Source organism: Hyla sarda, chromosome 1 (genome assembly GCF_029499605.1).
Source record: "Hyla sarda isolate aHylSar1 chromosome 1, aHylSar1.hap1, whole genome shotgun sequence".
NCBI classification, from domain to species: Eukaryota; Metazoa; Chordata; class Amphibia; order Anura; family Hylidae; genus Hyla; species Hyla sarda.
Window position 1 is genome coordinate 27,570,512 of NC_079189.1, and position 25,959 is coordinate 27,596,470.

Sequence of the window (25,959 nt, forward strand, 5' to 3'; positions counted from 1 at the left end):
TGCAGGGAGACGCTAAAAGATATGGGGATGCAGCTACTGAGGAACTACTGATCCCAGCATGTGAGGAGTCTGGAAGTGCTGCAGAGAACTTTGTGGCAGTAAGAAAAGGGTTAAGAGCTGCAGACTCCGAATATAATGCTAAAAAAGTGAATGCAAGTGGCCGTACTGTGCAAGGAAGTGATTCCTGTAATGATATTGTGTATGATACTGCTGTGTGTGCCAAACAACAATCACTGGAGTCCAGTGTACAGACTGCAGCAGACAGTGCACCCCGTATACAGCAGATAGTGCACCCCGTATACAGCAAACACTGCACCCCGTATACAGCAGACAGTGCACCCTGTATACAGCAAACAGTGCACCCTGTATACAAGACACCCAGACACCTGCAGTAAATACAGTACAGTGTGCAAATCTGACCATGTCAGTGAATGGAGTGCAGGATGCAGAGCAATCAGCAGTTCACACAGGTGCAGCTGAGTAGAGGCCCAGGACTGCGCCCCCTGCTGATAGACCGCAGAACAGGAGATTGTTCTCTAATGTTGCAGGGTCAGCGAACCCCACACCACAGAGGAAGAACGCGGTCAGGATCAGATATACAGGCCCAGAGGAATCCATCCCTCCAGACTGTTTATTAGGAAAGTATTGTTAAAGGAGTTCATGCATTTGAGGCCTCTGAGGTGTTCGCCCTGATCCATATCCCCTCCAGCCGCATCTGTGGCGTCAGCTTTAAGCTGCAGTACAGTCTGGACTTATTCTGGAACATCTAAAATGACACCAAAGTGCACAAGATCCGAGAGAACCTGCAGGTGATCCATCTGTCTAAGGCTGGGTTCACACTACGTTTTCTCCCATACGGAAGCGCATACGGCAGGGGGGAGCTAAAAGCTTGCGCTCCCGTATGTCACCGTATGCGCTCCCGTATGTCATTCATTTCAATGAGCCGACCGGAGTGAAACGTTCGGTCCGGTCGGCTCATTTTTGCGCCGTATGCGCTTTTACAACCGGACCTAAAACTGTGGTCAACCGTTTCACTCCGGTCGGCTCATTGAAATGAATGACATACGGGAGCGCATACGGTGACATACGGGAGCGCGAGCTTTTAGCTCCCCCCTGCCGTATGTGCTCCCGTATGGGACAAAACGTAGTGTGAACCCAGCCTAAGCCACATGAAGGTGTCCTTCATGTGGATGGAGACGGCCAGAGAAGCTGAGCAGTGGAGCTGCACTATGAAGTCTTAAGAAATCGGCTATTTCTCCAATAAACATCTTGCGGACTATCTGTATCCACCTGGGTGATTATTCACTGCTTTTTTCTTTCTTACATTGTTGAAAAGTCATTTCTTGTGAAGAAATCATTATATGAAGAAGAAGCTTGAGCAGTAACAGTGTGTGTGAGCCTTTTTTTCTATGACTGTATACACACTGGGAATAGAGCACCCAGTCACCGCACTGATACACCCTGAGACATATGTCCCTTCCCTTTACTATTGTTCGGACCAGATTAGGGAACACAACATCAGTACCTATCTGAGAGATGTCACTCTGCCCAAACTAGACCCAGCACAGACAGATAGCATGGCGGGGCCCATAACAGAGGCTGAGGTAAAGCGGAGCATTGACTCCTTAAAGACCAAGAAGAGTCTGGGGCTGGACGGCATCACCAGGGAGTTTTATTAAGTATTCAGGGACTTGTTGGCTCCAGACTTGGAGCGCGTGTATAATGATTCCCTCTCTGCCAGACATCTTCTCCAGTCACAAAACACATCTGTGCTGGTTCTCCTGGCGAAGAAAGGTAATCTAAAATATATTAACCCTTAAGGTTAAAGTCCTTAAGGACTGAGGGTGTATGGGTACGCGTGTGGTAATTCTGTTCCCCGCCGCCCGCCGGGCAGGGACTGGACCGGGGTGACTGCTGATATCTATCCTGAGACCGTCCCATGTCGGCGATCACCGCAAATTGCCGGTCAATTTGCGGCTATTCTGGGTCTCTGGTGACCCAGAAAAAAAGGGTCACCTTACCCAGCAGTAGTGAGGTGGCACGGGTGCCGCCTCTAGATCACGTGATTGATCGTTCGGAACGACCGACCAATCATGACCCTGCTGGGCAGCGATCGGGGCGGCGATGATGGCAATCGCCGCCGGCGGGGGTCTCCTACCTTGCCCTGGTCTGACGAGGATCCCCTCAGGAGCTGAGGCGGCGACAGGAGCAGCAGGATCAGTGGCAGCAGCGGTGGCCGGCCCGGCGGCAGGATACAGCAGGAGATGAGGCCTGTTCACCTCCTGCTGTTGCTTAGCAACAACTTGCAGCATGCACAGCCAAAGGGCATTCTGGGAGCTGAAGTTTTGCAACAGCTGGAGTTCCCACTACAACTCCCAGCATGCCCTTTGGTAGTATGTGCATGCTGGGGGTTGTGGTTATGCAACAGCTGGAGGCACATTTTTTTTCTATGAAAAAGTGTGCGTCCAGGTGTTGCATAACTACAACTCCCAACATGCACATACTACCAAAGGACATGCTGGGAGTTGTAGCAGTGTGCCTCCAGCTGTTGCAAAACTACAACTCTCAGCATGCCCTTCAACTGTCAATGCATGCTGATTGTTGCAGTATTGCAACAGCTGGAGACACACTGGTTGTGAAAACGAGTTTTTACCTAACTCAGTGTTTTGCAACCAGTGTGCCTCCAGCTGTTGCAAAAATACAACCCCCAGACTGTACATGCTAGGAGTTCTAGTTTTGCAACAGCTGGAGGCACACTGGTTGCAAAACACTGAGTTAGATAACAAACTCGTTTTCACAACCAATGTGTCTCCAGCTGTTGCATAACTACAACTCCCAGCATGTATGGTCTGTCAGTGCATGCTGGGAGTTGTAGTTTTGCAATAGCTGGAGGTTTGCCACAGGGTACATTCACACGGGCAGGTTTACAGCGAGTTCTGCTGCAAGTTTGAGTTCTTTCACAGTATGTGGGTCCTTGACAGATTAACAGGTATAAAATAGTTCACTACTTAGATGTACGTATGTGGTATGCACTTATGAGGGCAGAAATATGCGGTAGAGTATGCCTAAAAAAAGTATTTTTGCACAACACCAGCAGAACATAACAGTGCTGCAGCACAAAAAAGCTGTGTACTAAACACAAAGGCCCTCATTTACTAAGAAAATCGGGTTGTAAGTCTATCTTGCTTTCTTACCCGACTGCTTTTTTCCCCTGGTTTTTATTATTATGTCGCATCCTGTTTGTCGCGCGTGGGTTTTGTTGGTTTTGGTTTCCAACTCCTCTGAGCTGTCGGGAAAAAATCCACAACAATTCAACAAATTCGAGTTGGAAACCTTAATAAATACGTGGGAAAGCTCAGAAATGTCGGGTTACGCCCCTTTTTCGGGTTTGGGAGAATCCACATCGGGTCCGTCGGGAAAAAATGTTGCATCGTGTCACAGACTGGCGCACGATGTCTGCGACATGGCGCAGACAAAGATGCGACAAAAAAAACAGACAAAATAGGTCGGGTTTAGAATAGTAAATGAGGGCCAAAATGTCACTCTATCAAAGACTACTAGAAATGGACTGCTGGTTATAATACCATCTACAGACTAATATAACCAGAAAATCAGTTGTTGTGGAACAAAGACACAGAATTGCATTGAAAGATTCTTCCTGCCTCCTCTGCTAAGGTTTATGAAGTTGAGGCAGCTTGTTAAAATGTATGAAGAAACACACAGCTCTCTGCCCCTCTCTGTAATACAATGCTGAAGAAAGTAACTGGGAGGTTAGTGGCTGCAGTTAAAATCCTTTTCATTGAAAAAAAGACACTGCTCTCTGTCCACCAGATCGCTGATGTGACTAGGATGTGAAACGCTGCTGGAATGAGGTTTTCTGTCTAACACACACACAGCTATGTCCGTCCTATCTGTATGCAGTGTAATGAATGATATGATGAGACGCAAAATGGCTGCCAATTATATAGGACCGCAACTTAGACCATTCAGAATTTATTAACGTGATGACATCAGAAGACGCCAGCTGTGCAGATTGGACAATTTGATATACAATAACAGAATACACATGGGGGATTGACATGGGATCTTCTCATTGGCTGGAACGCAATCGATAACAAGGAAAGCCTATAAACGGAGGGGATTTAAACCTAGGTGAATGCCTGCAAGTGGCATTAGTGTCCTGCACCTTGATAAAGCTGGTTCCTTCCGGCAAAACGTCGGAGGGAACACTATTGTGCATAATTTTAAACCGCAATCTTTAGTTGGATTGAGGAGTAAATCATAGCATCCCAAAGAAGGGACCCATTATAAAATAGCTGATCCATGGGAATTGTGACATGGGAGAAATTACTATGAGAACATCTCCAAATAATTAGAGGCCCAGAAGGGCCCCAAAAACCAACATAAGGGTTGTGTTTTTAATACACATTTTATATTATTTGCACCTTATCACATTAAATCTTTTAGTAGAAAACAATAAAAGTTAAATTTTAAGGGAAAACCCTAGTAAAAAGGCTTAGTCCTGGAGGGGTTTTTATACCCTGAATGGAATTGGTAAAATAAAAAAAGCCGATTATATAGGGCTGTGACATCACAGGGGTGACTGGCTGCTGATAGGTTGCATCCTACATGTGATACAGGGTCATCCCGCCTACTTCCCTTCCCACCTTGCCTTCCCGCCTTTACCAGCGTTCCTTGCCCCATGTACTGACACGTGGATCTGCCATTTTAGATGCCCTGGAGCCTGGACCGCAGGAAATGAAGTTTAATGAAGCGATTTGCGCGAGAGAATCGTGGGGATATTCGCATTCGTTGGAAATCGAATATTTCGTGAAATGTGTAATGAATTTGGGTTCGTCAGCTTCGATTCGATCATCTCTACTTATTCCCTATCCAAAGTATAGGGGATAAGATGTCTGATCATTGAGGTCCTGCCGCTCTCACCCCATGCAGCACCCGGCATTCTAAACAATATATGTAGAACACGGAGTTCTCGTTGTCATGTATCCCGCCACGGGAAGCCAGTGATCTAAACATACTGTTTAGAATGCCGGGAGCTGCATGGAGATCGCTGGGGTCCCAGCAGCAGGGCCTTCACCATCAGACATCTTATCCCTATCGTTAAGATAGGGGTTAAGATATCTAGGGGCGGAGTACTCCTTTAAGTGCCAGTGCACTTACCCAAAAGTTGATCCTTTGCAACTATATGACCCCAAGCAAGTTCCCATTCATCAGAAAAAGGCTTGTGCACGGAACTTGCCTGGTGTCCTGCGGTTGCCTCAGCAACTCTACCAACCAGCATCAGCTGCCTCTCTCCGCATCACATTGTGCAGATCGCGCAGGAGAGCAGCTTTTGAAACTTTAAAAAAGAAAAAAAAATAATATCATCCACATTCTGCTAACACTATTTTTCACACACAGAAATAAAATAAATGAGTCTAACAAGTCAAAGAACAGTTTAAAAAAGGGAAACTTTATTTATTATTTATAAAAGTGTTTGTGTAGGGATTTTTTGTAACCTCCATCACTCACAAAGAGCGTACAGTAACTAACTCAGGACAGGAAAAACCTCCAGAGGGGAGGAAACCTGTAGGGAATCCATGGCTACTGTATTGCCCTTCCTCTGGGCATACTAAAGGAGGTTACCTCTAGAATTTGGGCCAATGTGTCTGTGTATGTTCGTGATTCGAGGGGCTGTGCCTTCATCCAACTTCTTGCTGTAGGTCCGGAAATCTAGGCCATCATCCAACTTCTTGCTTTAAGTCCGGAAATGCTACTCCACATGCTGGAAATAATGCATCTAAGATAGGAAAACAAAAGAGAAATTATTTACATGTTTATTATAGAAATGCACATGGAACTGCACTAAATCCTTTTGGACACAACAATGTGATACTTACCAGTCACAGTCATGTTTTTGACTTCACATTCCCGCGTCCCTACAGTGTCCAGCACCGGCCCCTCACTGATGGAGAATGAGCAGGAGCAGTGTTATACCTGCTCAGTGCTGCTCTCTGGTGGACAATGGTTATGACATCACATGTGTGACACGCTGTTACCTCCTGGGAGTTCTATTTGAGCAGTGCTGTTCTCTGATTGGCTGAAACCTAAAAAAAGCTTTTTAACATATTCTGCATGACTGTTATCTAAGGGATTTGTTTTTTGCATTTTTTATTAAAATGGCGCTACTCCCTATGGGTGCATAATATTTGTTTCTCCTAACCAGACGCTTAGTATTTGTAATATCATTTTGTGGCCCCAACAGCCTTGGTGTCTGACGAGTGACGTCCCTGACATTGGGGTCTGCAGCGTAGGATGTCACTCGTCAGACGTCCCGGCAGCCATTGATTTAAAGTGGTCGTGGCTCCTGCTGCCAGTTCAAGATCAGACACCATGGCCCTAGATTGACATACTGCATCAGTTTTCCCTTGTGGCTGTCCACCTGTTGCAAAACTACAACTCCCAGCATGCCCAGACATGGGGGGGCGCCAAAGATAATGCAATGTGTGATTTGAAAAATCCGGCATATAAACTGTGTTTAATCCCAGCCTAAGCCTAGTAACAGTCACAAGTTTTGAAAAGACGCCACAAAAACTGCCCCCCCCCCCCCCCTCATTTCTTTTCTTCCAAGATGCCATCTTTGTGGAATTTTTGCCAAAAACACTGGGGGAGATTTATCAAAATCTGTGAAAAGGAAATGTGGTTGCCCATAGCAACCAATCAGATTGCTTCTGTCAATTTTAAAAAGGCCTCTGAAAAGTGAAAGAAGTGATCTGATTGGTTGCTATGGGCAACTGGGCAACTTCCTCTGCACAGGTTTACATACATCTACCCCAATGTGTATAATTATTATTAATATTATTATAGACATTACCCCTCCCCCCTTCGGCGTTCTTTTTATTCCACACCAACCACTCCGGCTGGGGCAAGGCTGATTGAGATGGCACAGGGGGGATCAGAGGGGACTGGGGATTGGAATGACACAGGGGGATCAAAAGGCGGTTGGAGGGGTTGAAATGGCACTGGGACCCTGCCTGTTCAGCAGCTTGGGCCGCCGCCACCAGGGTTGGTGCTAGGATTTTCGCCACCATAGGCAAAACCTCATTTTATCCCTCCCCTGTTGTCCCGTCCTTTGGTCTCACCCTTCTTTACACTGTCCACCTTTTTAGTAACTCTTAGGTTATGTTCACACATCAGGATTTCTATATGGAAATTCTGCAGCAATATTCCACATGGAAATTCTGCTGAAGCAGAGTCCCATTAATTTCAATGGGATTCTGGCGCACTGTGCACACAGCAGAATATCCACACAGGAAATATCTGGCACAGAAATTTTAATTCTGGCATCCGCAGAAAGAATAGACATGCTCAGAAATGCCTTGCCGGCTATGTTACGGCAAATTTCCGAGCGGTCCAAGCGCCGACATGTTTTTACACCGCTCCACTATCAACAGAATATCCGCATGTAAATTTTCTGTGTGAACATAGCCTTACAGTCAACACTGAGAAGTTGCCTCCTACAGACCGGCTGACTCAGCAAGCAGCAGCTCAGATAGAAGATTGCTGCTGTTGGAGCCTATGGGAGACTGAGAGAGAGAGAGACTGTCTGTGACTGCCATGGCCAGGCAAGCCTTTTAACCCCTTAAAGGGGTACTCCGGTGAAAACCTTTTTTCTTTTAAATCAACTGGTGGCAGAAAGTTAAACATATTTGTAAATTACTTCTATTCAAAAATCTTAATCCTTCCAGTACTTATTAGCTGCTGAATGCTACAGAGGAAATTCCTTTCTTTTTGGAACACTGATGACATCACGAACACAGTGCTCTCTGCTGACATCTCTGTCCATTTTAGCAACCATGCATAGCAGATGCATAGCAGATGTATGCCAAGGGCAGCATGGTGGCTCAGTGGTTAGCACTGCAGCCTTGCAGTGCTGGGACTTGGGTTCAAATCCCACTAAGGACAACAATAAATAAAGCGTTATTATTATTATAATAATGTCAGCAGAGAGAACTGTGCTCGTGATGTCATCAGCGAGCATTCCAAAAAGAAAAGAATTTCCTCTGTAGTATTCAGCAGCTAATAAGTACAGGAAAGATTAAGATTTTTATTAGAAGTAATTTACAAATATGTTTAACTTTCTGCCACCAGTTGATTTAAAAGAAAAAAAGGTTTTCACCGGAGTACGCCTTTAACCCCTTAAGGACGCAGGACATAAATGTTCGTCCTGGTGCGGTGGTACTTAACGCACCAGGACATACATTTACGTCCTGTGCATAAACGCGGGAATCGGAGTGATGCCCGTGTCATGCGCGGCTGATCCCGGCTGCTGATCGCAGCCACGGACCCGCCGGCAATGGCCCACGTCTGCGATCTCGCGGGCGTCCGCCATTAACCCCTCAGGTGCCGGGATCAATACAGATCCCGGCATCTGCGGCAGTGCGCGATTTGAATGAATGATCGGATCGCCCGCAGCGCTGCTGCGGGGATCCGATCATTCAGAACGCCGCACGGAGGTCCCCTCACCTTCCTCCGTGCGGCTCCCGGCGTCTCCTGCTCTGGTCTGTGATCGAGCAGACCAGAGCAGGAGATGACCGATAATACTGATCTGTTCTATGTCCTATACATAGAACAGATCAGTATTAGCAATCATGGTATTGCAATGAATAGTCCCCCATGGGGACTATTCAAGTGTAAAAAAAAAATTTTTAAAAATGTAAAAGTAAAAGTAAAAAAAAAAGTGAAAAATCCCCTCCCCCAATAAAAAAGTAAAACGTCCGTTTTTTCCTATTTTACCCCCAAAAAGCGTAAAAAATAAATTTTATAGACATATTTGGTATTGCCGCGTGTGTAAATGTCCGAACTATTAAAATAAAATGTTAATGATTCCGTACGGTGAACAGCGTGAACGAAAAAAAAAAAAGTACAAAATTGCTACTTTTTTAATACATTTTATTAAAAAAAAATTATAAAAAATGTATTAAAAGCTTTTTATATGCAAATGTGGTATCAAAAAAAAGTAAAGATCATGGCGCAAAAAATGAGCCCCCATACCGCCGCTTATACGGAAAAATAAAAAAGTTAGAGGTCATCAAAATAAAGGGATTATCAACGTACAAATTTGGTTAAAAAGTTTGTGATTTTTTTTAAGTGCAACAATAATAGAAAAGTATGTAATAATTGGTATCATTTTAATCGTATTGACCCTCAGAATAAAGAACACATGTCATTTTTACCATAAATTGTACGGCGTGAAAACGAAACCTTCCAAAATTAGCAAAATTGCATTTTTCTTTTTAATTTCCCCACAAAAATAGTGTTTTTTGATTGCGCCATACATTTTATGATATAATGAGTTATGTCATTACAAAGGACAACTGGTCGTGCAAAGAACAAGCCCTCATAATAGTCTGTGGATGAAAATATAAAAGAGTTATGATTTTTAGAAGGGGAGGAGGAGGAAAAAATGAAAAAGTAAAAATTAAATTGTCTGAGTCCTTAAGGCCAAAATGGGCTAAGTCCTTAAGGAGTTAAGCCTGAAAACGCCCCAATTTTCACTTGCCAGTTATCTTCATGATTAACACCTCAACGACAAAGCCCCTTTTGTCCTTAAAGACCAGGTGATTTTTCGTTTTTGCACTTTTTTCCCCCCTTATAAAAATCATAACGCTTTCAATTTTGCACCTACAGACCCATATAACCAACTCCGTGTGGTGGATGGGAGACACTTTTTGATCAAAAAGTGCACTAAGAGCCTCCATTTTTTGACCAAGAGTGCTGCTGCAACCATCTTTTTTGTATATAATGCAGTATATAGTACGCAGCCTCCAGAAGCACCTGTAACCCCCTACAGGACATCTGTGACAGTGAAGTACTGTACTATTGTACCTTCACCATCCTCCTACGGTCACTATCTGCTATCCAGGCCGCCAGGAGAGGGTTAACGCAGCCTCCATATGCTAGGACAAGGTGAAGGGTGATGACAGGCTGATATCAGCGCTCTGTGAGAGGAGAGGGGGAGGGGGAGGGGAAACATTGGAGCTCCGCTCTCTCCCTCTGCATACACTGACTTAGAATAGTGAGCTGTGGCTGCTGATTGGGCCGGGCTCTGCCTTTGTATGGCCGGTATTTTTATTATAAATATACCGGCAGGGAGATGAGAATACCAGCTGTGCTGGTAAAATACCGGCCAGGGGAAAACCCTAGCGCTGGAAGAAGAAGATGCGGAGACACCAAGGGAGCAAGTTCCCTCAACCTTCCCAGATGATCTTCAAGAAGATGATCCTGGACCTTCAGTGTCCACCAGGAGATGAGGCACTACAGGTCACAGCAGTGCACGAAAGAAAAAGACCAAGAAGCCTAAGTGACCTGGATGAGACTAAGAAATGTCTTTAAAATGTGATCAGTGTAAGGACTGAGAGAACACTTCTAGAGATGAGCGAACTTTTGAAAAATTTGATTTGGCTGATTCGTCGAATTTTTTGAAAGAATATTTGCGGCGAATGTTTATCAAAAACAGCTATTTCTGGCCTACGGAGAGCCTCAATAGAGGTGTAGAACACTTTGCTGTGTTCTAAAACGCATATGGAGTGTGCTGGGGTAGTGAAATAATACTGTTATTCTGTATGACATGCAGATTACAGGCATCACTTTTAGAATCCCTGCCATAGAGCGGCACAATGACAGAGCCTGGAGGTGGCATCAGTATGAGGAGACCATATAGTGGCTCATGCTACCATGACAAAATGTTTATTCCCAGACCCAGGTCCAACAGCATCAGTGAACCATATATTGGCTGAATGGCACAGCCAGGAGTTGGCAGTAGCTTGAGTAGACACTAGGGATTCACAATCCCTAAGATTAAAAAATGAAAAGATGAATTCTGAAATTTAAACTGAAGATTTTGGGTAACTAGTAGTGTTGCTCGCAAATATTCGTATTATTATTATTTTTACAGTGATCATCCCTCTCTGCTTCCAGCTTGTGTGGTGTAAAGAAGGCTCTAATACTACTAAGTGAGACTGGCGTGCGAATTTTCGCATATGCGAAAATTTACATATGCAGATTTTTGCATATGCAAATTTTTGCTTATGTTACATTTTGTATATGCTAATTTTCGCATATGCTAATTTTAGCATATGTGAATTTTCACATATGCGAAAATAAAATGCGAATATGCGAATTTAGCGAATATATGACGAATATTCGTCCATATATTCGCAAAATATCAAGAATTCGAATATGGCCTATGTACTAGTACTACCATAACAACATGGTACCCGGTTATTAGTGGTGTACCCCAAGGTTCAGTACTGGGACCGCTGTTGTATAATTTATTTATCAATGATATAGAGGATGGTATTAACAGCTCTGTTTCTATCTTTGCAGATGACACCAAGCTTTGTAGCACGGTACAGTCTATAGAGGATGTGCATAAGTTACAAGATGACTTGGATAGACTAAGTGTCTGGGCATCCACTTGGCAAATGAGGTTCAATGTGGATAAATGTAAAGTTATGCATCTGGGTACTAATAACCTGCATGCGTCGTATGTCTTAAGGGGGATTAAACTGGCAGAGTCACTGGTAGAGAAGGATCTGGGTGTACTTGTAGATCACAGACTACAGAATAGCATGCAATGTCAGGCTGCTGCTTCCAAAGCCGGCATTGTTTAGTCTTGAGAAGAGACATTTAAGGGGGGATATGATAAACGTATATAAGTATATTAATGGCCCATACAAAAAATATGGAGAAAAACTGTTCCAGGTTAAACCCCCCCAAAGGACGAGGGGGCACTCTCTCCGTCTGGAGAAGAAAAAGTTTAGTCTCAAGGGGCGACACGCCTTCTTTACCGTGAGGACTGTGAATTTATGGAACGGTCTACCTCAGGAACTGGTCACAGCAGGAACAATTAACAGCTTTAAAACAGTATTAGATACATTCCTGGAACAAAATAACATTAACGCTTATGAAGAAATATAAAATCCCATCCCTTCCCCAATATCGCGCCACACCCCTACCCCTTAATTCCCTGGTTGAACTTGATGGACATATGTCTTTTTTCGACCGTACTAACTATGTAACTATGTAACATTTTTATTAAATTGAAATTGAGGGTTTTGAAATTGAACTTTTAACTCCAAAGTTTTAGTGTCCCCGGCCACGGTGTGTGAGTACAAACGACCAGCTCTAACAAGGAGTCACATGGCAGCACAATGAAAGAGCCTGGAGGTGGCATCAATAGGAGGAGACCATATAGTGGCTGAATGACTGCCTGGAGTTTGTGGCAGCATGGGGAGACCATATAGTGTCTGAATGGTACAGCTGGAGTTGGCGGCAGATGAGGAGACAATAGGGCCTCACAATCTCTAAGAATAAAAGATGAATTTTGAAATTTCCATTGAAGATGTATGGTACCCAGTGCTACCATAAACATATATAGGTAATTTCCTAGGCCAAGCAGCATCACAAAACCATGTAGTTGCTAAATGACACAGACTGAATCTGGCTGAAGCATCAGTAAGCCATATATTGGATGAATGGCACAGCCTGAAGGTGGCTGAAACATGAGGAGACCATATAGTGGCTGAATGACACAGCCTGGAGTTGGCTGAAGCATGAGAAGAGACCATATAGGAGCTGAATGAGACAGCCTGGAGGTGGCAGCAGCATCAGGTGTCCTCAAAATGACCCGATGACAGAGTGGTGCGGTGGGTGGCAATACCAGTACCTGGTGACGAAGGTTGGTGAAAAAAGGTATTATGCTGAAGAATGTTTGAAACTGGGGAGCAGCCCCTTAAATCTGTTTGGTACTATCCATATTTGTGAAATGTTGGTGTGGCACCATGGTCAATCTACTTTCATGCATCAGGCATTGTTGGTTGGAAATCCTGGCTGATTCATTCCTGATTCATATTCACAAAGGTCAGTCTCTCCACATTTTTCAAGTTTGGCTACCCAGAAGTACAGCGAATCTTCAAGGTGTGTTGGCATTGGCATGTCAAGGTATGCCACCATCTGCTGGTTCAGGTCCTGCTCCAGGTGTAACTGCTGCTGATGAGTTGCTTCACTTCGTGGGTGAAGAAAGCATCCCATCAGCGACTGTAGACTCAGGCTGATGCTGATGGAGCTGGTACTGCGCTCCTGCCACCCCACCCCTCCCCAGCAGCCATGGCAGTGGAAGGTTAGTGCAGCGAGCCCTCTGATTCACACCTGTAAAAGGATGGACGATGGCTTCGATAGGCATCGGCCAACTGACTAAATATGATGCCTCTGTAGAAGGTCATTTTGTCCTCCCTCTCAGTGGGTGTAAAAGGGCACCTATTTTGAGGCAGTAGCGAGGGTCCAATAAGATGGAAATCCAGAAGTCATCCGGCAGCTGAATGGTGACAATTCGGATGTCACTACGCAAGCAAGTGAGCATGCATCGTGCCATTTGTGCATTTGACTCAGAGGGACTCCCTGCCTCCATCTCCACTGCATACTGCCACGGCGTGTTTGGGTCCTCTTTCTCGCCTTCCTCATAAACTTCTAGCTCCTCTGGGTGCTCCGGCTCCTCCTCTCTTAAAAAGGAAGTGAATGCACGGTGAGTGAGGGTGGGCTCAGGGCTTGCCCCTTTTCCAGTCCTCCATTGATATTATCTTACTGTGCAATCCTTGATACATTTTTTGCTCATGTCAAATCTGCCACAGGGGCCCCTATTTGGTCCAATAAGGTGTATACCCAGAAGTCATCCCGCTGCCAAATGGTGACAATTCAGAGATCACTACACAAGCAAGTGAACATGCATTTGTGCCATTTGTGCAAGTGACTCGGAGGGACTCCCTGCCTCTATCTCCACTGCATACTGCCACGGTGTGTCTGGGTCCTCTGTCTCGCCTTCCTCATAAACCTCTACCTTCTCTGGCTGCTCCTGCTCCTCCTCTCCTGTCAGATTACTAGAAAAATTGCCCATTTGGTGAAACCTAAACTGTTCTCCACTGTGCCCCTCCCCCCTCCTCCCCCTCCAGTTCAGCCCCCACAGGGCTCATGTGGCCGTGAGATGTAGGTGCCCCGTCTCCTGTGCCCTGACCAGCCATCGTTTCCAACACGAGTTGTAAGAAATGAAGCAGTGGAATGACGTCATTCATCCCGTAATTCTGGCGACTTACTTATAATGTGGCTTCCTCAAAAAGCCTGAGCAAACGGCAGGTATCATGTATGAGCTGCCACTGGTTAAAATTGAAGTTAAACAGGAGAGTACCCCTATCCACTTGGATTATCAAGAAATCAGTGATAGCTTTTCTCTCTTCTCGGTCCAACATATGGAGGGAGGAATTCCAACGTGTGGCAACGTCAAAAATCAGACTATGTTGGGGGATACCGTTCTGACGCTGCAGCTCAAAGAGGGTGTGCTTTGCGGTTTACAAGTGGCTGCAAAGTTTCCTTCCCGTTGTTAGGATGTCTTGCTAATGGGGGGAACACTTCAGGAACTGCTTTACAACCAGATTGAACAGGTGTGCCATGCAGGTTGCATGGCTCAGCCTTCCCAGTCGCAGCACATGCAAGATGTTCTTCCCGTTGTCAGTCACCATAGTTCCCATTTCCAGTTTTTGTGGAGTAAGCCATGCTCCGATTTCTTTATGAAAGACTTTTAGCAGTTCCTCCCCTGTGTCACTCTATTAACCAAGGCAAACCATGTGAAGAACAACATGACACCGCCGTGCCCATGGTATGCTGAAGGGCCTCTGAGACTTGTCTGGGCAGTGGAGGCTGAGGATACGGTGGTGGATGAGGAGGCGAAGTCGCACACTGTCACAGGATCAACGGCCTGAGAGTGTGGAGGAGGAAGCAGCATTGGGGTTGTGGCTGTGCAGGAACCACATTCACCCAGTGAGCCGTAAAGGACATGTATTGTCCCTGACCATAGTTACAGCTCCACACGTCGGCGCTGCCGTGCACCTTGGTACACACCGACAGGCTCAAGGACTCAACCACCTTCTCTTCCACAAAATTGTGCAGGGCTGGTACTGCCTTCTTCGCAAAGAAATGACAGCTTGGCATTCTCCACCTCGGCTCGGCACAAGCCATCAGTTCTCTGAAAGTTGCGGAGTCCACCACTTGAAAAGGAAGGGACTGCAGCACCAGCAACTTAGACAGGAGCACATTCAGCTTCTGCGCCCTTAGATGAGTGGGCGCATGCATATCTCTTGGACATGGCTTCGCTGATGGATTGTTGGCAGAATGGCTGACTAAAAGTAGGAGGAGCAGGAGCATCTGGAGCAACAGAAGGAGGGTATGACACACAGCTCCCTTTGGCTGAGGTGGTGGAGCCTTGGCTGGCTGAAAGAGGGAGCGATGTGCAACTGGATTATGCAGCAGGCTGGACCACTACATCGGAACCACGGTTCTCCCAGGCTGCTTTATGGTGGTGAAGCATATGTTGACGGAGGGCCGTGGTGCCAACATTGGGACCCTGGCCAAGCTTCACCTTCTGCCGACACATCTTGCATGTGGCTATGTGAACCTCCTCCAGATGCTTGATGAAAAACTGCCACACCACTGAGTAACTGATTTTCCCACCAACAGTCTGCACTAATTGACTGCTACTGCCGCCATCTCCAGGAACCCCTGTTCCACTACCTCCCAGGAAGATAGGCTGACACAAAGCATGTGGTCTCCCCCGGGCACGTTTGGCTCCAGAATTTAAACCTATGCCACCACGCTGACTCCAACCATGCTACCACCTTGCTGGCTCAACTGCTGCCTCACGGGAAACCTGCAATTCTCTTCTCCTGATGATGATGAAGCCCCTTCTGCACCCGGCTTCCAATTGCGATCGGCTTCATCATCATCATCAACAAGTGTCTGCATGTCACTGATGTCCTCCTCAGGTTACTCAACAGGTATCTGCTTCAGGACCCTTAACCCTCATCACTACTTGCCTGCCTAGTGGAGGAAACGGCGGTTGTCTCCTCCAATTGTTGGCTGGGCAGTAGCTGCTGACTGTTCTCTATTGAATATTGGAGCTGAACCCACAGTGTAAGATACTTCTGTAGGGGAAGGAAAAGCATAGGACAGAGGCAATGGGAGGACAGGGACTGCTCCCGGGCCATGCCAACTGAGGGTTGTGTCTGAGGAAACCACCGACTGTTGACTGGGGGTATCAGATGTCACTTGTGATGAAGTGGATGACCGTGTTAACCAATCGATGATGGCAGATGGGTTTCTGGTGGAGACACAACCGCTAGCTGATACCAAGAGCTCGGGCCTCTTGCTGCGACTCCTGCTGCCACTCGCCCCTAGTCTGCTGCTACCTCTGCCTGACGAATTTAGGCCTCTACCACTCCTCTGTGCATGTCCTGGCACTTCTCTGCCTGACATGCGCGAATATGAGGGGAGTACAATATGCCTCACTTCGCTTAAAACAGTATTTATCTAGAACATAAATTATATCTGGATATCAAGAGCGCTGGAATGGATTGAATGGAGTACACATCTCTAGCTGCAGCAAAACCAAATCAGCACACATCCCCGTAAGTTGTGCAATAAGTGGAGATACAAAATATATATATATATATATATATATATATATATATATATATATATATATATATATATATATATATATATTAGTGGTATGCGCTGCTGGAGAGGGTGTGTTGTTAATACAGAGAGAGAAAGGAGAAAAGCCTACCTGTTTCTGTAGGACAGAAGGATGTTTCAGTACTGACACTTTACTAGGAGACGTGTGCAGAGTAGTGCTGGAGGTCAGACTGAAGGCTTGATTGAGCTGAATTAAACGTACAAGAAAGTGGATGGTTGTTAATGGATGGTCTATAATTCTTACTATGTATACTTATAGATGTACTGCTGGTGTGTTGGTCCCGTAACGTATGCAGCTCAGCAGCAATTGTGTGTGTTACCGCCATCCGTGTGGCTGGTTGCTATGAGTGATGCCCGTTCAGATAAATAGATTATTGCCTACTGTGCATGTTTCTAAAAAAAAAACAGCAAAGTTAGAGAGCTATAAGCAACAAAGTTGGAGGACCATAAGTGGTTTTTACAAGTGCGCTTAGCGATCCATCAGCGATCCTGCACTGATAGTTAGCGGAGCTTTCGTGTCTCAAGTAGAGAAATGATACATGAGTTCATGCGTAGCGTTAATAATCCATAGTTGTAGCACTGATTACTGGTTACTGATGGTATGGAGGGTCCTCAAACTCTGGCGCGGTGGTTCCGTCTCGGTGTCCGTGGAGTTTCCTCCTGTGATGCAGCGGGAAATTGCCCCGGCCGGTGGCGTCTCAACCAAGCTGCTGTGCTGTATGAAAGCAAAGTGAGGAGTAGTGACGTCACTAGAAATGCTCCTATAATCCAAAATACCCTCGACCAGTTTCGGAAACTTGGGGCGGTTTCCTTCGTCTGGAGTCACTCACTGGGGTCCCATCAGCAGGGCCTTCACCATCAGACATCTTATCCCTATCGTTAAGATAGGGGGTTAAAGGGGTATTCCAGGCAAAAACTTTTTTATATATATCAACTGGCTCCTGAAAGTTAAACAGATTTGTAAATTACTTCTATTAAAAAATCTTAATCCTTTCAGTACTTATGAGCTTCTGAAGTTAAGGTTGTTCTTTTCTGTCTAAGTGCTCTCTGATGACACGTGTCTCAGGAAACGCCCAGTTTAGAAGAGGTTTGCTATTGGGATTTGCTTCTAAACTGGGCGTTTCCCGAGACAGGTGTCATCAGAGTGGACTTAGACAGAAAAGAACAACCTTAACTTCAGAAGCTCATAAGTACTGAAAGGATTAAGATTTTTTAATAGAAGTAATTTACAAATCTGTTTAAATTTCTGGAGCCAGTTGATTTATATATAAAGTTTTAGCCTGGAATAACCTTTTAACCCCTTTTTTTCAGTTTTTGCATTTTCGTTTTTTGCTCCTTGCCTTTAAAAAATCATGACTCTTTCAATTTTGCACCTAAACATCCATATGATGGCTTATTTTTTGCGCCACCAATTCTAATTTGTAATGACCTCAGTCATTGTGCCCAAAAATCTACGGTGAAACGGAAAAAAAATAATTGTGAGACAAAATTTTTTTTAAAAATGCCGTTTTGTAACTTTTGGGGGCTCCCGTTTCTACGTAGTACATTTTTCGGTAAAAAAGACACCTGATATTTATTCTGTAGGTCCATATGATTAAAATGTTACCCTACTTATATAGGTTTGATTTTGTCGTACTTCTGGAAAAAATCATAACTACATGCAGGAAAATTTATACGTTTAAAATTGTCAATTCTGACCCCAATAACTTTTTTATTTTTCCGTGTATGGGGCGATATGAGGGCTCATTTTTTGCGCCGTGACCTGAAGTTTTTAACGGTATCATTTTTGCATTGATAGGACTTATTGATATTGATTTTTTTGCGCGCACGCCATTGACTGTGCAGTTTAATTAACGATATATTTTTATTAATCGGACATTTCTGCACGCGGCGATACCATATATGTTTATTTTTATTTACACTGTGTTTTTCTTTTTATGGGAAAAGGGGGGTGATTCAAACTTAATAGGGAAGGGGTTAAATGATATTTATTCACTTTTTTTTCCACTTTTTTTTTTGCAGTGTTATAGGTCTCATAGGGACCTATAACACTGCACACACTGATCTTTCACATTGATCACTGGTTTCTCATAAGAAACCAGTGATCGATGATTCTGCCGCTTGACTGCTCATGTCTGGATCTCAGGCACTGAGCAGTCATTCGGCGATCGGACAGCGAGGAGGCAGGTAGGGACCCTCCTGCTGTCCTGTAAACTGTTCGGGATTTTGCCGCGGTTATCCCGAAACAGCCCACTGAGCTAACCGGCATGGTTGCAGTTTGACTTTAGACGCGGCATTTAACTTTGAACGCCGCGTCTAAAGGGTTAATATCGCGTGGCACAGCGATCAATGCCGCGCGCTATTAGCCACAGGTCCCGGCCGTTGTTAGAGGCCGGGCCCGACCCGCTATGATGCCACGGCGTTATAGATCAGGAGCGGACACATGACGTTCCAGTACGTCATGTGTCCTTAAGGGGTTAAGATATCTAGGGGCGTAGTACTCCTTTAAGTGCCAGTGCACGTACCCAAAAGTTGATCCTTTGCCACTGTATGACCCCTAGCAAGTTCCCGTTTATCAGAAAAAGGATTGTGCACGGAACTTGCTGGGTGTCCTACGGTTGCCTCAGCAACTGTACCAACCAGCATCAGCTGCCTCTCTCCTCACCACATTGTGCAGATCGCGCAGGAGAGCAACTTTTGACACAAAAAACTCATGTCATCCACATTTTGCTAACACTATTTTTCACACACAGAAATAAAATTAATGAGTCGAACAAGTTGAAGAACACTTAAAAAAAGGGGAACTTTATTTATTATTTATAAAAGTGTTTGTGTAGGGATTTTTTGTAACCTCCCATCACTCACAAAGAGCGTACAGTAACTAACTCAGGACAGGAAAAACCTCCAGAGGGGAGGAAACCTGTAGGGAATCCATGGCTACTGTATTGCCCTTCCTCTGGGCATACTAAAGGAGGTTACCTCTAGAATTTGGGCCAATGTGTCTGTGTATGTTCGTGATTCGAGGGGCTGTGCCTTCATCCAACGTCTTGCTGTAGGTCCGGAAATCTAGGCCTTCATCCAACGTCTTGCTGTAGGTCCGGAAATCTAGGCCATCATCCAACTTCTTGCTTTAAGTCCGGAAATGCTACTCCACATGCTGGAAATAATGCATCTAAGATAGGAAAACAAAAGAGAGATTATTTACATGTTTATTATAGAAATGCACATGGAACTGCACTAAAACCTTTTGGACACAACAATGTGATACTTACCAGTCACAGTCATGTTTTTGACTTCACATTCCCGCGTCCCTACAGTGTCCAGCACCGGCCCCTCACTGATGGAGAATGAGCAGGAGCAGTGTTATATCTGCTCAGTGCTGCTCTCTGGTGGACAATGGTTATGACATCACATGTGTGACACGCTGTTACCTCCTGGGAGTTCTATTTGAGCAGTGCTGCTCTCTGATTGGCTGAAACCTAAAAAAAGCTTTCTAATATATTCTGTATGACTGTTATCTAAGGGATTTGACAATTTTTATTAAAATGGCGCTACTCCCTATGGGTGCGTTATATTTGTTTCTCCTAACCAGACGCTTAGTATTTGTAATAACATTTTGTGGCCCCAACAGCCTTGGTGTCTGACGAGTGACGTCCCTGACGTTGGGGTCTGCAGCGTAGGATGTCACTCGTCAGACGTCCCGGCAGCCATTGATTTAAAGTGGACGTGGCTCCTGCTGCCAGTTCAAGATCAGACACCATGGCCCTAGATTGACATACTGCATCAGTTATTCCTTGTGGCTGTCCACCTGTTACAAAACTACAACTCCCAGCATGCCCTGACATGGGGGGGGGGGGGCACCAAAGATAAAGCAACGTGTGATTTGAAAAATGCCGCATATAAACTGTGTTTAATCCCAGCCTAAGCCTAGGAACAGTCACAATATTTGAAAAGACGCCACAAAAACTGCCCCCCCCCCCCCCTCATTTCTTTTCTTCCAAGATGCCATCTTTGTGGAATTTTTGACAAAACACTGGGGGAGATTTATCAAAACCTGTGAAGTGGAAAAGTGGTTGCCCATAGCAACCAATCTGATTGCTTCTTTCATTTTTTGAAAAAGGCCTCGGAAAAGTGAAAGAAGCGATCTGATTGGTTGCTATGGGCAACTGGGCAACTTCCTCTGCACAGGTTTTCATACATTTCCCCCAATGTGTATGATTATTATTATTATAGGCATTTTTTCCCCCTTTGGCGTTTTTTTTTTCTTCCCCTGGCTTTTCTCTTTTCAAGTCATGTGATTCTTTCATCATGTGACTCAGGGGTTTCTTTTAAAAATTTAGGAAGAAAAACACCAGAACTTCATGAAAAAAAAAAAAAAACATACTCTCGGCCTCCCACAAATTTGATAGCCTAAAAACACAATAAAAGGATGAAGAAAACCCCATTAGTGTCTGGCATTTCATATTACCCTATTGATTCCAACCTAACATGTGCCCGCAGCGAGCATGGCGTACTTTTTTTTTTTTTTTACAGATGCGCCAAGTGTAATCCCAGCCTAAATGATTGTTTTCACAATAGGTTGGAACAGGCTGCAGGTTGTGCTATATATTTGTATAGTTTCGGCGTACAGCGCGTTCCGCATTTATGTGGCAGCTTTCTGATGACATATATTCTGCGCTGGCGAATGGGTGTGGTTTTCTAGGTGCACAGTTTACACACTGATTTATGACATGCAACTTGTGCAAAAGTAGCAGAGTTCTGCACATCAACCACTACGGCAGGGACTAGGCTGATTGAGATGGCACAGGGGGGATCAGAGGGGACTGGGGATTGGAATGGCACAGGGGGGATCAAAAGGGGGAAGGGGCTGAAATGGCACTGGGACCCTGCCTGTTCAGCAGCTTGGGCCGCCGCCACCAGGGTTGGTGCTAGGATTTTTGTCACCATAGGCAAAACCTCATTTTGCCCCCCCTGTTGTCCAGCCCTTTGGTCTCGCCCCTTCTTTGCACCGTACACCTTTTTAATAATTCTTAGGTTATGTTCACACATCAGGATTTCCACATGGAAATTCTGCAGCAATATTCCGCATGGAAATTCTGCTGAAGCAGAGTCCCATCAATTTCAATGGGATTCTGCCGCACTGTGCGCACAGCAGAATTTCCACACAGGAAATATCTGGCACAAAAATAAAAATTCTGGTGTCCGCAGAAAGAATAGACATGTCTGCGTATTCTGCTCAGAAATGCATTGCCGGCTATGAGACGGCAAATTTCCGAGCGGTCCAAGCGCCAGCATGTTTTGACACCGCTCCACTATCTACAGAATATCCGCATGTAAATTTTCTGTGTGAACATAGCCTTACACTCAACACTGAGAAGTTGCCTCCTACAGACCGGCTGACTCAGCAAGCAGCAGCTCAGATAGAAGATTGCTGCTGTTGGAGCCTATAGGAGACTGAGAGAGAGAGGGACTGTCTGCGACTGCCATTGCCAGGCAAGCCTTTTAACCCCTTAAAGACAACGGATGTAAATGTACATACTGATGCGATTGGACTTAACGCACCAGGACGTGTATATATACATCCTGTACATGATCTGCCGGTTCGGTGCTCCCATCCTGCACGACAGGTCCCGGCTGCTATCAGTAGCCAGAGCCCACCGGTAATGGCAGAAATCAACGATCACACTGATGTCTGTCATTAACCCCTCAGATGTCGTGATCAATACAGATCACGGAATCTGCGGCAATGCGGGTGTTATCTGCGGGATCACCCGCAGCATCTAACGATTGCTCTAAATAGTCCCCCATTTTGACATGCAAAGTGTAAAAATAAGTGAAAAATCTCCCCCTCCCAATAAAAATGTAATTTGCCCCTTTAGCATAAAAAAAAAAAAAAAAATAAAAAAAAATACATATTTCGTATCGCCGTGTGCATAAATGTCCAAACTATCAAAATATATTGTTAAAGGGTTTATCCAGGAAAAATCTTTTTTATATATATCAACTGGCTCCAGAAAGGTAAACAGATTTGTAAATCACTTCTATTAAAAAATCTTAATCCTTTCAGTACTTATGAGCTTCTGAAGTTTAGGTTGTTCTTTTCTTGTCTCGGGAATCGCCCAGTTTAGAAGAGGTTTGCTATGGGAATTTGCTTCTAAACTGGCCGTTTCCCGAGACACGTGTCATCAGAGATTACTTAGACAGAAAAGAACAACCTTAACTTCAGAAGCTCATAAGTACTGAAAGGATTAAGATTATTTAATAGAAGTAATTTACAAATCTGTTTAACTTTCTGGAACCAGTTGATATATAAAAAAAAGTTTTTTCCTGGAATACCCCTTTAATTATCCAGTACGGTGAACTGTGTAAGCATATATTTTTTTTTTTTTAAGTGACTAAAAAGTCACTCATGCGTAAAAGTAGGCAAAAGTGATTTAAAAAGAAAAAAAAAAGGTCATGGTGCAAAAAATGAGCCCTCAAACAGCCTTGTATAAAGAAAAATGGAAAAGTTATAGGTGCTCAATACTCATTTTGTAAAAAAAAAGTTTGAGTTTTTTTTACAAGTAGTAGAATAATAGAGAAGCATGTAACCATGGATACCATTATTATCGTATTGACCCAGAGAATAAAGAAAACGTCATTTTTACCGTAAAGTGTATAGTGTGAAAAGAAAACCCTCCAAAATTTGCAAAACTGCAGTTTTCGTTTAAATTTCCTCACGGAAATAATAGTTTTTGGGGTTTGCTGTATATTTTATAGTAAAATGAGTGATGTCTTTACAAAGTACAATTGGTTGTGCAAGAAACAAGCCCTCATATGGGTCTGTACATGGAAATATTGAAAAACTTATAGATTTTAGATGGCGAGGAGGAAAAAACGAAAACGCAAAAAAAATGGGCTGTGTCTTTTACCCCCTTTATTTTTGTGTTTTTGTTTTTTCCTCCTCATCTTCTAAAATTCATAACTCTTTTATGTTTCCATTCCCAGACTCATATGAGGGCTTGTTTTTTGCGTGACCAGTTGTGTTTTGCAATGACATCACTCATTTTACACAAAAATGTATGGTAAACCCCCCAAAAAAAAATTTGTGCGAGAAAATGTAAATGAAAATCATAATTTTGCTAATTTGGGGGGTTTTGTTTTTGCGCTGTACACTTTACGGAAAAAAACGTACATGTTTTCTTTAGTCTCTGGGTCAATACGATTAAAATGATACCCATGATTACAAACATTTCTATTATTGTACTGCTTTTAAAAAATCTCAAACTTTTTTTTGCAAAATCATAATGTTTAAAATTGCAGTATTTTGACCACCTCTAACTCTATTTTACCATATTCAGGGATATGTGAGTGCTCATTTTTTGTTCCATGATCTGTAGTTTGTTTTGGTACCACATTTGCGTATTTGCGACTTTTTGATTGCTTTTCATAAAAATAAAAAAAAAGCAGTTTGATGTGACAAAAAAGCAGAATTTTTTAACTTTTTTTTTTAAACATTTACGCCGTTCACCATAAGGAATCATTAACATTATATTTTTATAGTTCGGACATTTACGCACGCAATGATACCAAATATGTTTATTATTTATAGGTTTTTTTACGCTTTTTTGTATTAATATGGGGAAAGGGGTGATTTAAAACTTTATTGGGGGAGGGGCTTTTTCACAGTTTTTTCAATTCTTTTTTTTTACATTTCTTTATACTTTTTTAGTCCCCATAGGGGACTATTTACAGCAATCATTAGATGGCTAATACTGTTCAGTGCTATGCATAGGGCATAGCACTGATCAGTATTATTGGTAATCTTCTGCTCTGATCTGCTGGAAGGCAGATCAGTGCAGAAGACCCCGGGAGACAGACAGAGGTAGGTGAGGGGACCTCCGTCCGCCATCTAGGCTGATCTGATCCCCGCGGATCACGGCACCTGAGGGGTTAATGGCAGACATCAGCGTGATCGCTGATGTCTGCCATTACCGGTGGGTCTGTGGCTGTTGACAACTGCCGGGACCCGCTGGGAATGAAGCGAGTGCAGCTCCTGCGATCATGTCACAGCTGCGCCGTAAATGTATGGCACTGTGCATTAAGTGGCGCTATACAGCGCCGTACATTTATAGCACATGTCCTTAAGGGGTAAGGACGAAGCCCATTTTGGCCTTAAGGACCAGGCGATTTTTCGTTTTTGCACTTTTGTTTTTTCCTTCTCCCCTTATAAAAATCATAATGCATTAAATTTTGCACCTACAGACCCATATAACCACCTTCTTTTTTGTATATAATGCAGTATATAGTACGCAGCCTCCAGTGCCACCTGTAACCCCCTCTCCCTACACGACATCAGTGACAGTGAAGTACTGTACTATTGTACCTTCACCATCCTCCTCCAGTCACTATCTGCTATCCAGGCCGTCAGGAGAGGGTTAACGCAGCCTCCATATGCTAGGACAAGGTGAAGGGTGATGACAGGCTGATAGCAGTGCTCTGTGAGAGGAGAGGGGGAGGGGAAACATTGGAGCTCCGCTCTCTCCCTCTGCATACACTGACTTGTCCTAACGCAGGGGACTAACTGAAAAAAAAATGTCCCTGCTCTCTGGCCTTTAGGTGGCGCTGGCCCTAGCAATCACCTACAATAGTGAGATGTGGCTGCTGATTGGGCCGGGCTCTGCCTTTGTATGGCCGGTATTTTTATTATAAATATACCGGCAGGGAGATGAGAATACCAGCTGTGATGGTAAAATACCGGCCAGGGGAAAACCCTAGCGCTGGAAGAAGAAGATGCGGAGACACCAAGGGAGCAAGTTCCCTCAACCTTCCCAGATGATGATCTTCAAGAAGATTATCCTGGATCCTCAATGTCCACCCGGAGATAGGGCACTACAGGTCACAGCAGTGCACGAAAGAAAAAGACCAAGAAGCCTACGTGACCTGGATGAGGCTGAGAAATGTCTTTAAAATCTGATCAGTGTAAGGACTGAGAGAACACTTCCCTCCAAGCCTTAGTGTAAGAAAAGTAACCGGCACAATGTGTAGTGGAAGGAACAGTCATGTGTTATGTTATGCTTAATGTTTACAATAATATCAGTGATGAAACTTCATTTTCTTTATTTTTTTATGATTTTATTGTAATATTTTGTTGCAAGTTTTTAAATGAAAAGGTCATTGTACATTATTGTAGGTATATTGTTGTACAAAGGAGCAATATTATAGTAGTTATATTCTTGTACATAGGAGGCAGTATTATAGTAGTTATATTCTTGTACATAGGAGGCAGTATTATAGTAGTTATATTCTTGTACATAGGAGGAAGTATTATAGTAGTTATATTCTTATACATAGGAGGCAGTATTATAGTAGTTATATTCTTGTACATAGGAGGCA

The 25,959-nt window shown here is 44.1% G+C and overlaps 2 long non-coding RNA genes across 2 annotated transcripts in view; one reads left to right on the forward strand and one right to left on the reverse strand.

The window, feature by feature from the left end:
* The first annotated feature begins 15,556 nt into the window (after positions 1-15,556).
* The window catches only part of LOC130326450 (uncharacterized), a 78,645-nt gene continuing 68,242 nt past the window's right edge, over positions 15,557-25,959 (forward strand). The window contains exon 1 of the long non-coding RNA XR_008871098.1: positions 15,557-16,514. This is a non-coding gene — a long non-coding RNA (uncharacterized LOC130326450). The remainder of the gene's footprint in view (positions 16,515-25,959) is intronic.
* On the reverse strand, positions 19,625-20,584 carry LOC130326339 (uncharacterized). The gene is made up of 2 exons (XR_008871000.1): positions 19,857-20,584; positions 19,625-19,756 (listed from the first exon to the last, which is right to left on the reverse strand). It is a non-coding gene; the product is annotated as an uncharacterized LOC130326339 (long non-coding RNA).